This window comes from Acinonyx jubatus, chromosome B1 (genome assembly GCF_027475565.1).
Source record: "Acinonyx jubatus isolate Ajub_Pintada_27869175 chromosome B1, VMU_Ajub_asm_v1.0, whole genome shotgun sequence".
Classification (NCBI taxonomy): Eukaryota; Metazoa; Chordata; class Mammalia; order Carnivora; family Felidae; genus Acinonyx; species Acinonyx jubatus.
This window is the reverse complement of record NC_069382.1, coordinates 2,392,073-2,404,108: the sequence shown is the minus strand read 5'-3', so window position 1 is coordinate 2,404,108 and position 12,036 is coordinate 2,392,073. Positions and strand designations below refer to the sequence as shown.

General features: G+C 42.9%; 1 protein-coding gene across 3 annotated transcripts in view; it reads left to right on the top strand.

Moving 5' to 3' along the window:
• Window positions 1–12,036, top strand: part of CSMD1 (CUB and Sushi multiple domains 1) — a 1,996,605-nt gene that overhangs the window by 1,901,812 nt on the left and 82,757 nt on the right. The window lies entirely within an intron of this gene.

Below are 12,036 nucleotides of genomic sequence, written 5' to 3'. Positions count from 1 at the left end.
ACAGCTCGGAGCCCGGAGCCCGCTTCGGATTCTGTGTCTCCCTCTCTCTCTGCCCCTCCCCCGCTCACGCTCTGTGTCTCTCTGTCTCTCAAAAATGAATAAAGGTTTAAAAAAAGATGTAGATGAGATCATATGGATGCTCAGCCTGGGATCGGTTTTTATAGAAGAGGTGGCACTCTGCTGGGAGGAGCGTATGATCTGGGGACACAATGGTAATAATGGGGACCGTGCTTTTGAACGGCAGCTGTAGACATTGGATTGCGTCAGGCGTGTCCGTGCTGCGTCATTCGGTCACAACAACAATCCTGTGGAGAAGGCAGTGCTTTCCTTACCTTCCTGATTTAATAAAAGGCAAATAGCGGAGATAGCCCAAATCTGCAGTTTGCAACCAAATGAACGTGACTGGGCATTACGAAAACATCTGGGGGAGTACTCCATGGCACTGAAACCGCCCTGGTGGAGGCCCCTGCTGCCCCAGGGCCAGCTATATGGTGACACTGGTTTGGCAGACATGCTTTGGGCCTCATGACAGCACAATGGTGTGATGCTGCCGGGATCTGCCTGGGGAAGTCCCGTGCCGTGGTCCAGTCTGGACTCAAGGCTCTGTGCCTGTTCTAGACAGGCTGAGTGTCAGACTGGTTTCCTGACGAATGGGAATGAGCGTGAGGAGTGGTGATTTGAGCGCCCCCATCAGCTCAGAGAAATGCCCGGAGAGTGGGGTAACAGCAGAGAAACCATAGGAGCCAGGCCGGGCCTGGGGGCTGAGAACACTCCCGTCTCCCCACAGCCAGTAGGTGGGGACTCAGACGGACCTCCCTGTGCCTTCCTCAAATCCCTTCCGCCTGTGCCACGTTTGTCCCACCAAGTCCCCAAGCTCTGCGTACGGAGCACCGGCCGAGGCAGGGCCCCCTGTGTGGCCCTGAGGCTCCTCTTACAGCCCGTAGACCGAACTCAGATATTACAGCGAGTCTGACTTGGAACCCGACCAGCTCACGTTCAGTGTGTGCATGTGTAGATGTTCATGCCACGTCGATTAACAGCACCTTCAGGACCAGTCCTGGACCTTCGACTGCCCTCCAGGCTGGAGTCCGTGAGCTTTACGCACATTGCCTCACTCACCTCTCAGGACGTATTCAGTTGTTATCCCCCCAGACGGACAAGAACCTCAGAGGGATTGGTGGGGTCCACTGGCTGGCGTCACAGATGTAGAGAGGAGCCAATGGGGGTTTGTTTCCGGAAAACCTAGGGAGAGAGTCCCTGCTCCCTGCTTCCGTCCCATTCTGCCCCTAGGAATCTCATGTCTCAGAAGCCTTGTGTGTTAGAGAACTGAGCACAGAGACGGGAAGCGGGTGCCGTTGTAACCCAGCACATAATTCATCCTGGGAAGCGTTAAATCGCTGACAGCGCGTCAGGGAGCCGCCTTTTGTCTGTAGTGGAACCAAATGATTTCAAGGACGTGGTCTGAATTTATGTCTAAAACTTTCTAGAAAAGTCGGGAATGAGGGGCCTTTGGCTGTTCAAAGGCAAATATTACATCACTTTAAGAGAACTAGTCTGTGCCGATGTGAAACATAATACAACACACATAAGGTGGTCTAATTTATACATGCATTTGAATTTTTCTGCTTCAGAAGTGCATATTCTAGACGGACGATTGCTTTCCAGCTACAATAAAAAATTAAATCACAAAATTATTTCCTACATACAAATGAGGATTCCAGTAGAAAGAAGTTATAGTATGCTCAGTGAAATGGTTGTTAAATGGAAAAAAAGGCAATTTGCATTTTAAAGCTTTTGATACTGACTGCTTCAGTAACACAGACAATACATACAACTTTTATACTAAAATGGAAAATTAGCGCTGAATTTTTTAAGTGTTATTTCTAACTTTCAAGTATTTCTTGCCTCACTATTGTCCATTAGATTTTACAAAAGGGAGAAATGGACATTTCACTTAAGTTCCTTGGTATTCAGGGACTTGGAAAACCTATTTCATTTTTGGAGGGGGAGGGATGGTGTTTTCTCCACCTCATTTAAATTCAGAAACTGCAGAGAGTAAGCACGAAGCTTTACCCGCGAGTCGGAAAGTTTGGTTACTGTTGAGCTCCCCGAGACTGACTCCTCTGTGTACATTGTAGCCGTGACACCATTCGGTTTCCTTACTGACTGCAGTAATGTGTAGACCGGAGCCCTGATTCCAAGGAGGTGAGAAACACTTCGCCTTTGATAAAGAGTACGTGTAGATGGTAAATAAAATCAGTTCGTCCGGCCGTTAGCTTTACGGACGTGCAGGCTGCGATAAGTAACCACTTCAGTTTGCCTGCTGCGCGCAGTCCCGCATGTCCCTGCAGCAGGTGCCTGAGGCTCCTTTCTCTCCATTTTAACTTATTTGCTGACACTGGATTTGGGTCGCTGAAGATCTGATTCATGCCAATGGCAGAAGAGAACAAGGGAGGCTCTGGGTATTAACGTATGGGTTTCATAATTTGACCAAATGATGGACAGATAAGCATGATGCACTTTGCATATGGGAGCAATCAAAGCCGTTAAGATGACCATCTAATGAAAAACGAATTCCAGGTCCCAATCCCAATATAGAGGTTTGCTTTTTCGATTAAAGGCATTAGTCAGTGAAGTAAGTTTGTCATGAACAATCTATCAGAGACCTACTATGTGTGCGAGGTGCCATGAGCACTTTACGTGGTTCAACGTAACACCTGTATGTTCCAGGAGAGGGAGAACAGGATAAAGTCGTATTGTACCAAATAGCTTTATGTGACCTGCAAGTAGCCCACTCATAGAAAAACTAAGATTATATACAAGTTATGTACATATAAGTCACCTGTAGGCCATGTCTGTACAACATACAGGTACGTGTATGCATTCGTCTGTATATAATACGTATATGCACATATGTGTATGATAGTACATATATACATGTGTGCACACATATACAAATACGTATGTGTTTATTTCCATATATATTATAGACACATATAAATACATGTGTATAATATACATGATTGTGTATTTATATATATGTTAAATATACATATGCATTTATATATGTAATGCGTATGTGTGTGTTTATAAATATAAGAATACCGTATATAAAATGTTTTGGAGCATATACACTTATCCACTTAGTCCCTTAGGATATGGTCTCGGAATTGCTTCTGTTGTCTTTACTGATCACCCCCATCTTCAGAGTAGAATACACACGATACGTTACCCTTGGCTCCTTGACAAACATCGTTTGATCGTACGTCATATTGCAGAGCCCTGTTTCATGACACCAGCTGTATGTACATCAGGCCTCTGTGACTTCCCACTACGTGCCAGGCCCTGTCATGAGCATTTACATGCCTGCAGTCTGAGCCCTTTAATGGACCTCTGCAGCACTATCACTATCCGCATCATGCAGATGGGGACTGGAGCCCCCAAAAGTGGAAAACCCCCCAAGGTTGCATGGTCGGTCCACGGCAGAGTCGGGACTGAAGCCATCTGTCTGCCGCCGGCCCCTCCCTGCTGGAGGCTGGACTCCGCCTTGCAGCTAGTGTGAATGGGCCCATCTTGCCCCACAGGATGCATTTACAAGGGATTTCAGTGAAGATGTTAGCAAAGCCGATGAAGAAGAATCCAGTTCCCGCTTGATCTAAATACATAATCATCATATGCATATGTCTTTTTTAATGCATATTAAATTAAGTACATATTTAATGCGTATTAAAGCTAAAGGGAAAAAAGGAGTTTTGTAGGAGGCACAAATCTATTTCCAGCTTCCAAGGAAGTCTGTTTGTTACAAGACTTGGAAAATAGCCCAGGCCGAAAGGTCAGTTCAGAGCCTCAGCTGGCAGCCTGTGCCGGAGACGTACGCAGTGTCCCCCAGCGCTCCCCAGCCCGTGCCCAGCCCGCCCTGATTCGTCCCGTGCCCAGCGCAGACCCGGGGAGCAGACCTGGCGGGTCATGTGCTGTGTGAGCCTACACGAAGTTTCAAACAGCCACTAGATGCCAGCTGGGTTCCTGCTCCTCGACGTCGGGGTGCGTCACTTTGCGGGATGGGTTTGTGCAGTCGTGTGCAAGGTGAGGAGTCCTCGCCAGCCCTGGAAGCCTCTGTCATGGCCGACCGTTAGCGCCAAACCTCAGCTACTGTAGATTCTGCTGGGGGAGGGGTTTGAAGGCTGTATATTAAGGTTGTGCAAACTCGCTGTGGTTATTGAAACCATCCTTTTGGGATCGTGGTGCTCTGTTGGAGTTTAGATATTGTTTCAGATTAGATTCAGACCCCTGCTTTAGGGCCAGCTGTGCTCCACTCTGTGATTTTCTTTTGCAAAGACTGAACATGGCTTAGTCTAGCTTTTTGCGTTTTAATTGGACTTGTGAACAGGTTCCCCTTGGCGCCTTGATAAACATAAGAAAGAAAATGTGCCCTGAAATGCCCCATGGTAAATCTGGGTCTTGTTTCTTGTAGGTCATTCGCGGCCCCTGAGTAATGGAATATGTTAGTTATTATTGTTTTATCTTTGAGAAGCATAAACCCTGCAACAGCAGGTGCATTTGTCCGTTGGGCTGACGGCCATCTCTTTGTAAGTGCCTGTGGAATGGACATCAGGGCCCCCGTCAGACGAGATGTGAGGAAACTGCTTTTTTGCAGTTGCTTTTTTTTAATTTGCTGCCATGTAAGCAGAGTGACTCATGAACATGAGAGGTTTTCTCCCTTTTAGTCTGGATGGCTGAGCCTTTGCCCAGCCCAGCAGGCTGAGACGTGTGCCAGGCGAGCCGTGCTGCTGTCAGCTGGCCAGGGGTCTGCCTCTGGTGTGTGTAGCTGTGCTCCAGAATGCTTCCACACCTGGGTCAAGCACGGAGCACACACTTCCTGAAATGTAAAATAGTCCTGCAAACTTGAAATTGTGCATGGTTTTATAGAGATAGAGATAGAGATACAGATACAGATACAGATACAGATACAGATATAGATATAGATATAGATATAGATATATATAGATAGTTTCAAGTAACTAATGCATTAAATAGACAACACTTTATTTTAGTTTTTATTTTTTCAAAGTTTATTTATTTTTGAGAAAGAGACACACAGAGCATGGTTGGGGGAGGGGCAGAGGGAGAGGGAGACACAGAATCCGAAGCAGGCTCCAGGCTCCGAGCTGTCGGCACAGAGCCCGATGCGGGGTTCGAACCCACCTACTGTGAGATCATGACCTGAGCCGAAGTCGGACGCTTAACCGACTGAGCTGCCCAGGCGCCCCAAACACACAACACTTTAGGGTTAGTGATCATTCTGCATATTCTGTACATATATTGATGTCGAAACTAATGATTATTCTTTTCTGTTACATTGAATGATTAAGTCTATTCATCTTACTAAATATACATATATATATAATATTAAAGTATATATATATACACACACAGTAAATATAAGTATGCATTTACTAAGTATAAATATAAGTATAATATAAGTATATTTTCACTTAACTATTCTAAACCCAAAGTTATGGAGAGACGGGAAAATTAACGCACATTTCTATGAGTTCTTGACATCAGTGTCCCCACAGAATGGCGTGATGCTGGTTACTTGAAATGTTACAATCATGTACCATCCAAAAAGAATGTTTCCACACATCTGTCACTCCTACTGAAGTGTTTTGAAGAAAAAAATGACTCGGCTCCATGTATGACCTCATGCACTAAATTATAAGAACTTAGGAACATTGTACGCATCGCTAGAAGGGAAGTTCGCGAGTTCCGAGGTTCCTAGCTTGGCCCCATCTTACACACGGTCATGATGCTCCACATGGTCCTGTGTGTGTGGAGCCTTAGCAGAGAGAGTGTGTGTAAGCAGAACGTATTTGTTGCATATTAATGTCCTCGTGTCATTGTAGTGCCACACCGTCAGAGGAAACAGCTCCCTATTCACTCAGCACTGGGTCGAAATCGTGTCTTCTCATGCGCCAGCTTTCATGGTGCCTCCCGCACCCCCTCTACAGCACCAAACCACCAACTTTCTGGAAGCATCCACGGCTCCCCACCCTTCTTTTATCTTGTCCCTTTAGATGTCTGCAAACCTGTGTCCCAAGTATTAGAGATTGAGGATCTGACCAAAGCAGGTGTCATCCGCTTGTATAGCATTTCATATCAGGTGTACCTCAGCCGGATGGCCACCGGCTTCAATGCCAGTCCCTAGTTTGTGTGGTTTGTCTCCGTGAAAGCGTCCACAAGTCCTTGGGCAGGGCCCTGGCCCTGCTCTCACGGCACTGACTATGTTGTATTTACAACAATGTCAGAATTTAGGGTCACATTCATCATAACCTACAAATTACCCCGGAGACATTGTTAGACTCTTACTTAAAACAACGGAAGGAGGAAAGTCTCACTAGGGGAAACGGGAAAGAACATTTAAACAAATGCATCAACTATTTTTAATCAAACAATTCTCTTTCTGCAAAAACTCTAAAGATTTTCCTAATTATAAGAGCTGGTTCAGTGTTGGTTATCGGTGCATACTGAAACCGTGACCTTACGTGTGCAACTTACGGGACTGAAAAAACACACAGATAAAAAGAAGACACATGGCCACAACAGGAAACTTCTAGGGATGTTTAGAGGGAACTGAAAAGCCAAGTTTTTAAAAGACAGGCATTGGTGATGTAAATACTGTGGATTCCTTTGTTGTGAGCCCAGTGGATAAGGAGTGAAATACTAAGATTATTTTACTATAAATCTACTCCTTGATTATCAGTACTGTTTTCATCCCGTTCAGGGGTTGGTTTAGTATAATTAAAAAATAAACCATTTTATGTAATTGAAAAAAAATGGCTTTAGTAGGGAACTTCGATTATAGAATTATAAAAAAAATCTGAACAGTATTTACCAGTATCACTAAGCAGATGAAGTTAATTCAGTATTGGTCTTTTTTCTTATTGAAATCAGATTCCATGGAAGGTGTTTACCTTTAAGCTAGGGAAAGGGCTGGAATATTCTTTTTTTTTTTTTTTTTTTTTTACTTAGTTACAGTTAGTTAGGTAAATGCTCTAGGGTCTGACTCCACTAAGATCTACTTATTAAAACTAACATAGCAGCAAAATAACAAGAAGCCTGGGGCAGAAAAATGTCTGATCTCAAGAAGGGGCTTTTGTAAACTTCATAATTGAATGAGAAGAAATCTGGCAATTCCAGGACTAGAAAGAACATGAGAATGTTCAGAGGGTTTAGATTCAGTCAGGAATCTTGGGGAGGGGGGTGGCGGTTAGGGGCTTTGAAGTGTTGGGACATTTTTTTTTTGTCTGGTAGCGAAAGTCTGATCACTCTCAGTGAGCCTATAAGTTACCTGCTAAAAGGTTGCTTTTAAAACTCTGTGATTTGATCTCTTTACTAATTCGCTACTCTTATTCTAAACAGCTCACACACTCAGGATTTGGTTAACATCTGAGCTGAAAACAAAAATCCAGAAACAATGTATTTCCTTAAGAATCTCATGCTTTCAATCCAGTCTTTGTGGTGGGGCTTCCTCCCAGAGCAGTGTTGAAATGGGAGGGTGTGGACTGCATTGAAATCTCTGTAGGATGCCTTTGCTCAAAGACCTTACATTCCTTATTTACCTAAGCCCGAGCAGGCTTGTTCCTCAGCTTCTAATGCACCAGAACTGAGCTGGCTTCTGGGCCCCCCGACCAGTGAGGACAGCGGATTAATGTCATGCTGAAAGCTCACCCAAGTTGTGAGCGCGAAGAACATTTACGAGGCTGATTAAATCATTCTCCTGCGATGGCATCCAATGGTGATTTCACAAATCTAATTAAATGTGCTTGAACTTGGTGATAAGAAGCACTCCCGTTGTTGGGTATAATGGGGGGATCTGTTGTTAAAAGAGAAAAGAGAGTTGCATCCCTGCATGGAGGGGCTGATGGGAACACCCCAGAAAATGTATGATATGTGTCTGTAATTTATTGTGGGGACGGGGAAGTCTAAAGGGCTTTCTTTATGGTGGAAATACTATCATTGTCTGAATATCTTATACAAAACAACGGTTGGTCTTTCTGCTTTGCCGCTGGCCAAAGGAGTCGGTAACAAATCAGAATCACTCACGGTAGAATCAGATTCTCAATATAAATTCTCAAGTAAAATGCAAAATATTTTATGTTGTCACTGAAATGTTTGCAAGACAGAAAAATGTGTGTGTGTGTGTGTGTGTGTGTGTGTGTGTGTGAGCAGAGGGTGAGGGTGAGCCGGAGAAGGGGGTGGGATGAGGCTCTTCAGGAGAAGGGGGTGGCATGGGGAGGACCAGCAGATCTCTCCCTGCCCATGGGGGACGGCGGGGAGAGGGAAGGAAGAACAAGCCAGGAAAACCCTTGTCAGGTCTCTGACCTGTGTGACCGGGGCTGCTCACCTTACAGAAACGCCAAGGGGAGAATGAGGTGGTATTTGGGGCCCACAAAGGGTCCTGTGTCTATTCAAGTCCCTTTTCCTCCCACAAGGCCCAGAATTCGGGCACAAGATTGGGGTTTCCCCTGCCGCCAGGCCAAGGCAGCCAGGGGCACTGCCTTCTGTGACACTTTCATCGGCACTAATTCCTTAGGGCTCATTGGTTTCTGGGTTTCTCATGTTGTTTGCATATGAATGTGGACACCCACTTGGATACAACTAACCAAGTGGCCCCCTGTTCTCCACCATCTGGAGGAAACCATTTTCTGGCACCATCTTGGTTGACATTCCTTGGGATGTCATCACCCAGACCATGGCCTCACTTGTTCATGCTTAGACATTTGCTATAGGTTATCCCTCTGGGCATCTTTGAAGGTATTAAATAGAACCCCAATTGCCATGGCTTCTGAGGACCTCTGCTCTTGCCCCTCTCCCTTTGGAGAACTTTCACATTAAATATTTATTCCAGTCTTACTTTTCCCTTTACTCAGGTTCCACCCGTATGGTCTCATCACTTCCATTCCTTTGCAGGTTTGTTTTTTGCTTTTTGTTTTTTGGCGTTTTTTTTTTTTTTTTTTTTTTTTTTTTTTTTTTGCTGCCACAATACTTTCTTGGCACATTAGTTTTCAAAGTGTGAACACACACTCACACACACATGTTCACTCACTCAGATTTATAAATATATGTCATCAGCACCTGTTTTAGGGCAAACATACTCAATAAAAAATGTGAAAAGAGGGGCGCCTGGGTGGCTCAGTCGGTTGAGCGTCCGACTTCAGCTCAGGTCACGAACTCGCGGTCCGTGAGTTCGAGCCCCGCGTCAGGCTCTGGGCTGATGGCTCAGAGCCTGGAGCCTGCTTCCGATTCTGTGTCTCCCTCTCTCTCTGCCCCTCCCCCATTCATGCTCTGGCTCTCTCTGTCTCAAAAATAAATAAAAACGTTAAAAAAATTTTTAAAAAAATGTGAAAAGACATAGTGCTTACAGTAAAAGAGCTGTTAGCCTACCAGGGAGAAAGAGATTCAAGTGATGAGTTTTTTTTTTTTTTTCTTGTTTAACAGAATCAGATAATTCTAAGGCAAACCAAAGAGCATTTTCACAAAGAAGGAGGTAATCATACAGAATTTGGAAATCACCACTCTAGATGATATGAGCTCAAAGTAAACAACCGTTTCCACTGTAAATGCCAACAGTGAATCCTTCCTGACACAAGTAGAGTTTGTAAAAGTTAGTTCAGGTCATTGAAAACAATTCAGCTCATTGTAGGAGTACAATTTTTGGTGAAATGATGAAATGAACTTTAGTTGACATGGGAGTGGAATTGAAATGGAGCTATGGATTTACAAGGTTAAAGGCATTAAAGACTTTTCAGAAATAGCCACCCTGCCTGGAATTCTAAAGGTATTCCAGTTAGAGAAGAATTTGCTTGTATTATTCAGGCAAAACACTTAAATATCCATATAAGTTTTACTTTTTGTTCGATTATAATTAACATACAGTGAGTATTCTATTAGTTTCAGGCGTACAATACAGTAATTCAACAATTCTATATATTACTCAATGCTCATCAGGATAAATGTACTCTTAATCCCCTTCTCCTGTTTCCCCATCCCCCCCCCACCTCCCTCTGGTGACCACCAGTTTGTTCTCCATATTTAAGAGTCTGTTTGTCTCTTTTTCCTTTGTTCATTTGTTTTGTTTCTTAAATTCCACATAAGAGTGAAGTCATATGATATTTGTTCTTCTCTGATGAACCTATTTCACTTAGCATTATTCTAAGTCCACCCATGTTGTTGCAAAAGGCAAGATTTCATTCTTTTTTATGGTTGAGTAACATTCCTCTGTGTGTGTGTGTGTGTGTGTGTGTGTGTGTGCACCACATCTTGATCCATTCGTCTGTCATCGGACACTTGGGCTGCTTCCATATTATTGGCTGTTGTAAGTAAGGCTGCAATAAACATAGGGGTGCATGTATCTTTTCAAATTATTGTTTCCATTTTCTTTGGGTAAATTCCCATTAGTGTAATTCTTGGATAATATGGTAATTCTATTTTTAATTTTTTGAGGAATCTCCCTAATGTTTTCCAGAGTAGTTGTACCCGTTTGCATTCCCACCAACAGTGATGAGTATTTATTTTTCTCCACACCCTCGCCAACACTTGTTTCTTGTGTGTGTGTGTGTGTGTGTGTGTGTGTGTGTGTGTGTGTGTTTTAATTTAGCCATTCTCACAGGGTTCTCATTTGCATTCCCCCAATGGTTAATGATGTTGAGCATCTTTTCATGTGTCTATTGGCCATCTGTAATTTTCTTTGGAAAAGTGACTATTCAGGTCATCTGCCATTTTTTAATTGGGTTATTTGTTTTCTTGGGGTTGAGTTGTATAAGTTCTTTATATATTTTGGGTATTAACACCTTAATGTATATATCATTTACAAATATCTTCTCCCATTCAGTATATTACCTTTTTGCTTTGTTGTTGGTTTTTTTTGCTGTATGGAAGCTTTTTGATTTTGGTGTAGTCCCAATAGTTTACTGTTGCTTTTACTTCTCTTGCCAAAGGAGACACAACTAGAAAAGTCTTTCCGTGGCCAATATCAAAGAAATTATTGCCTTTGCTTTCTTCTAGGATTTTTATGGTTTTAGGACTCGCACTTAGGATTTTAATCCATTTTGAATATCCATTGACTATCCATTTTGAATCCATACAAATTTTGGACAGTCATTTCCTTTAAAAATACTTAAGAGAAACAGACCTAAGGATTACTTTCAAATTAGCAAATCCTTTTCACATTTTATTCATCATTGATATTATTGGAACAATACTGAAAAATCCATTTTTTTTCACTTTATTCGCACTTAGTACTGGTAAATTACGGATAGAAGATTCAGTGAGATTTTTGTAACATTTGGATATGTCCGATTCAACTATGATAAACCTATATAGAATTTGATTTCTAATTTACTTTTAAGTAAGTAAAATTATTTATTAATATCATTCTGAAAAAGCTCTGATTTCTCCAGCTAATCCTTCCAGGCTCAGTAAATTAATCAGCTCAGTTCTGAAGGTGGTCGACTGCCTTGGATGTTCCTATATGGAGAAATGGAGTGCCAACTTTGTAAAATTCATTTCATATATTATTTTACTTTAGTACATATATATATATGTGTGTGTGTACACACACACACACACACACACATATATACACTCACATATATTAAATTTTGCATACATTTTCAGCATATTTGCAGATCGCTTGAAGTCCACCCCAAGAAAATGGCGCGGGCGACACCATTACCACTATTATCACTGTTATTACATTTGTAGCTGCTGCTCTGTATTCAGTAGTTACTGTAATTCTAGGCCTTCTCCTAAGAGCATGAAAAGATGGTCTCTTTTAAGATCTATTAAACATTCGTCCTGACAGTATTAATGCAGTCTGCAGATAGATGCTGTGTGCCTGTAAGCCCAGTAACATACAGAATATCTTATGTAGGTGTGTTTCATAGAGAGGAAGGGAATAGGGGCATACGATTTTCTGATCGTTTGTGCCCAAGCTCGTTGTCAATGTCTCAATTCTATTCCAAGATTCTCAGAGGA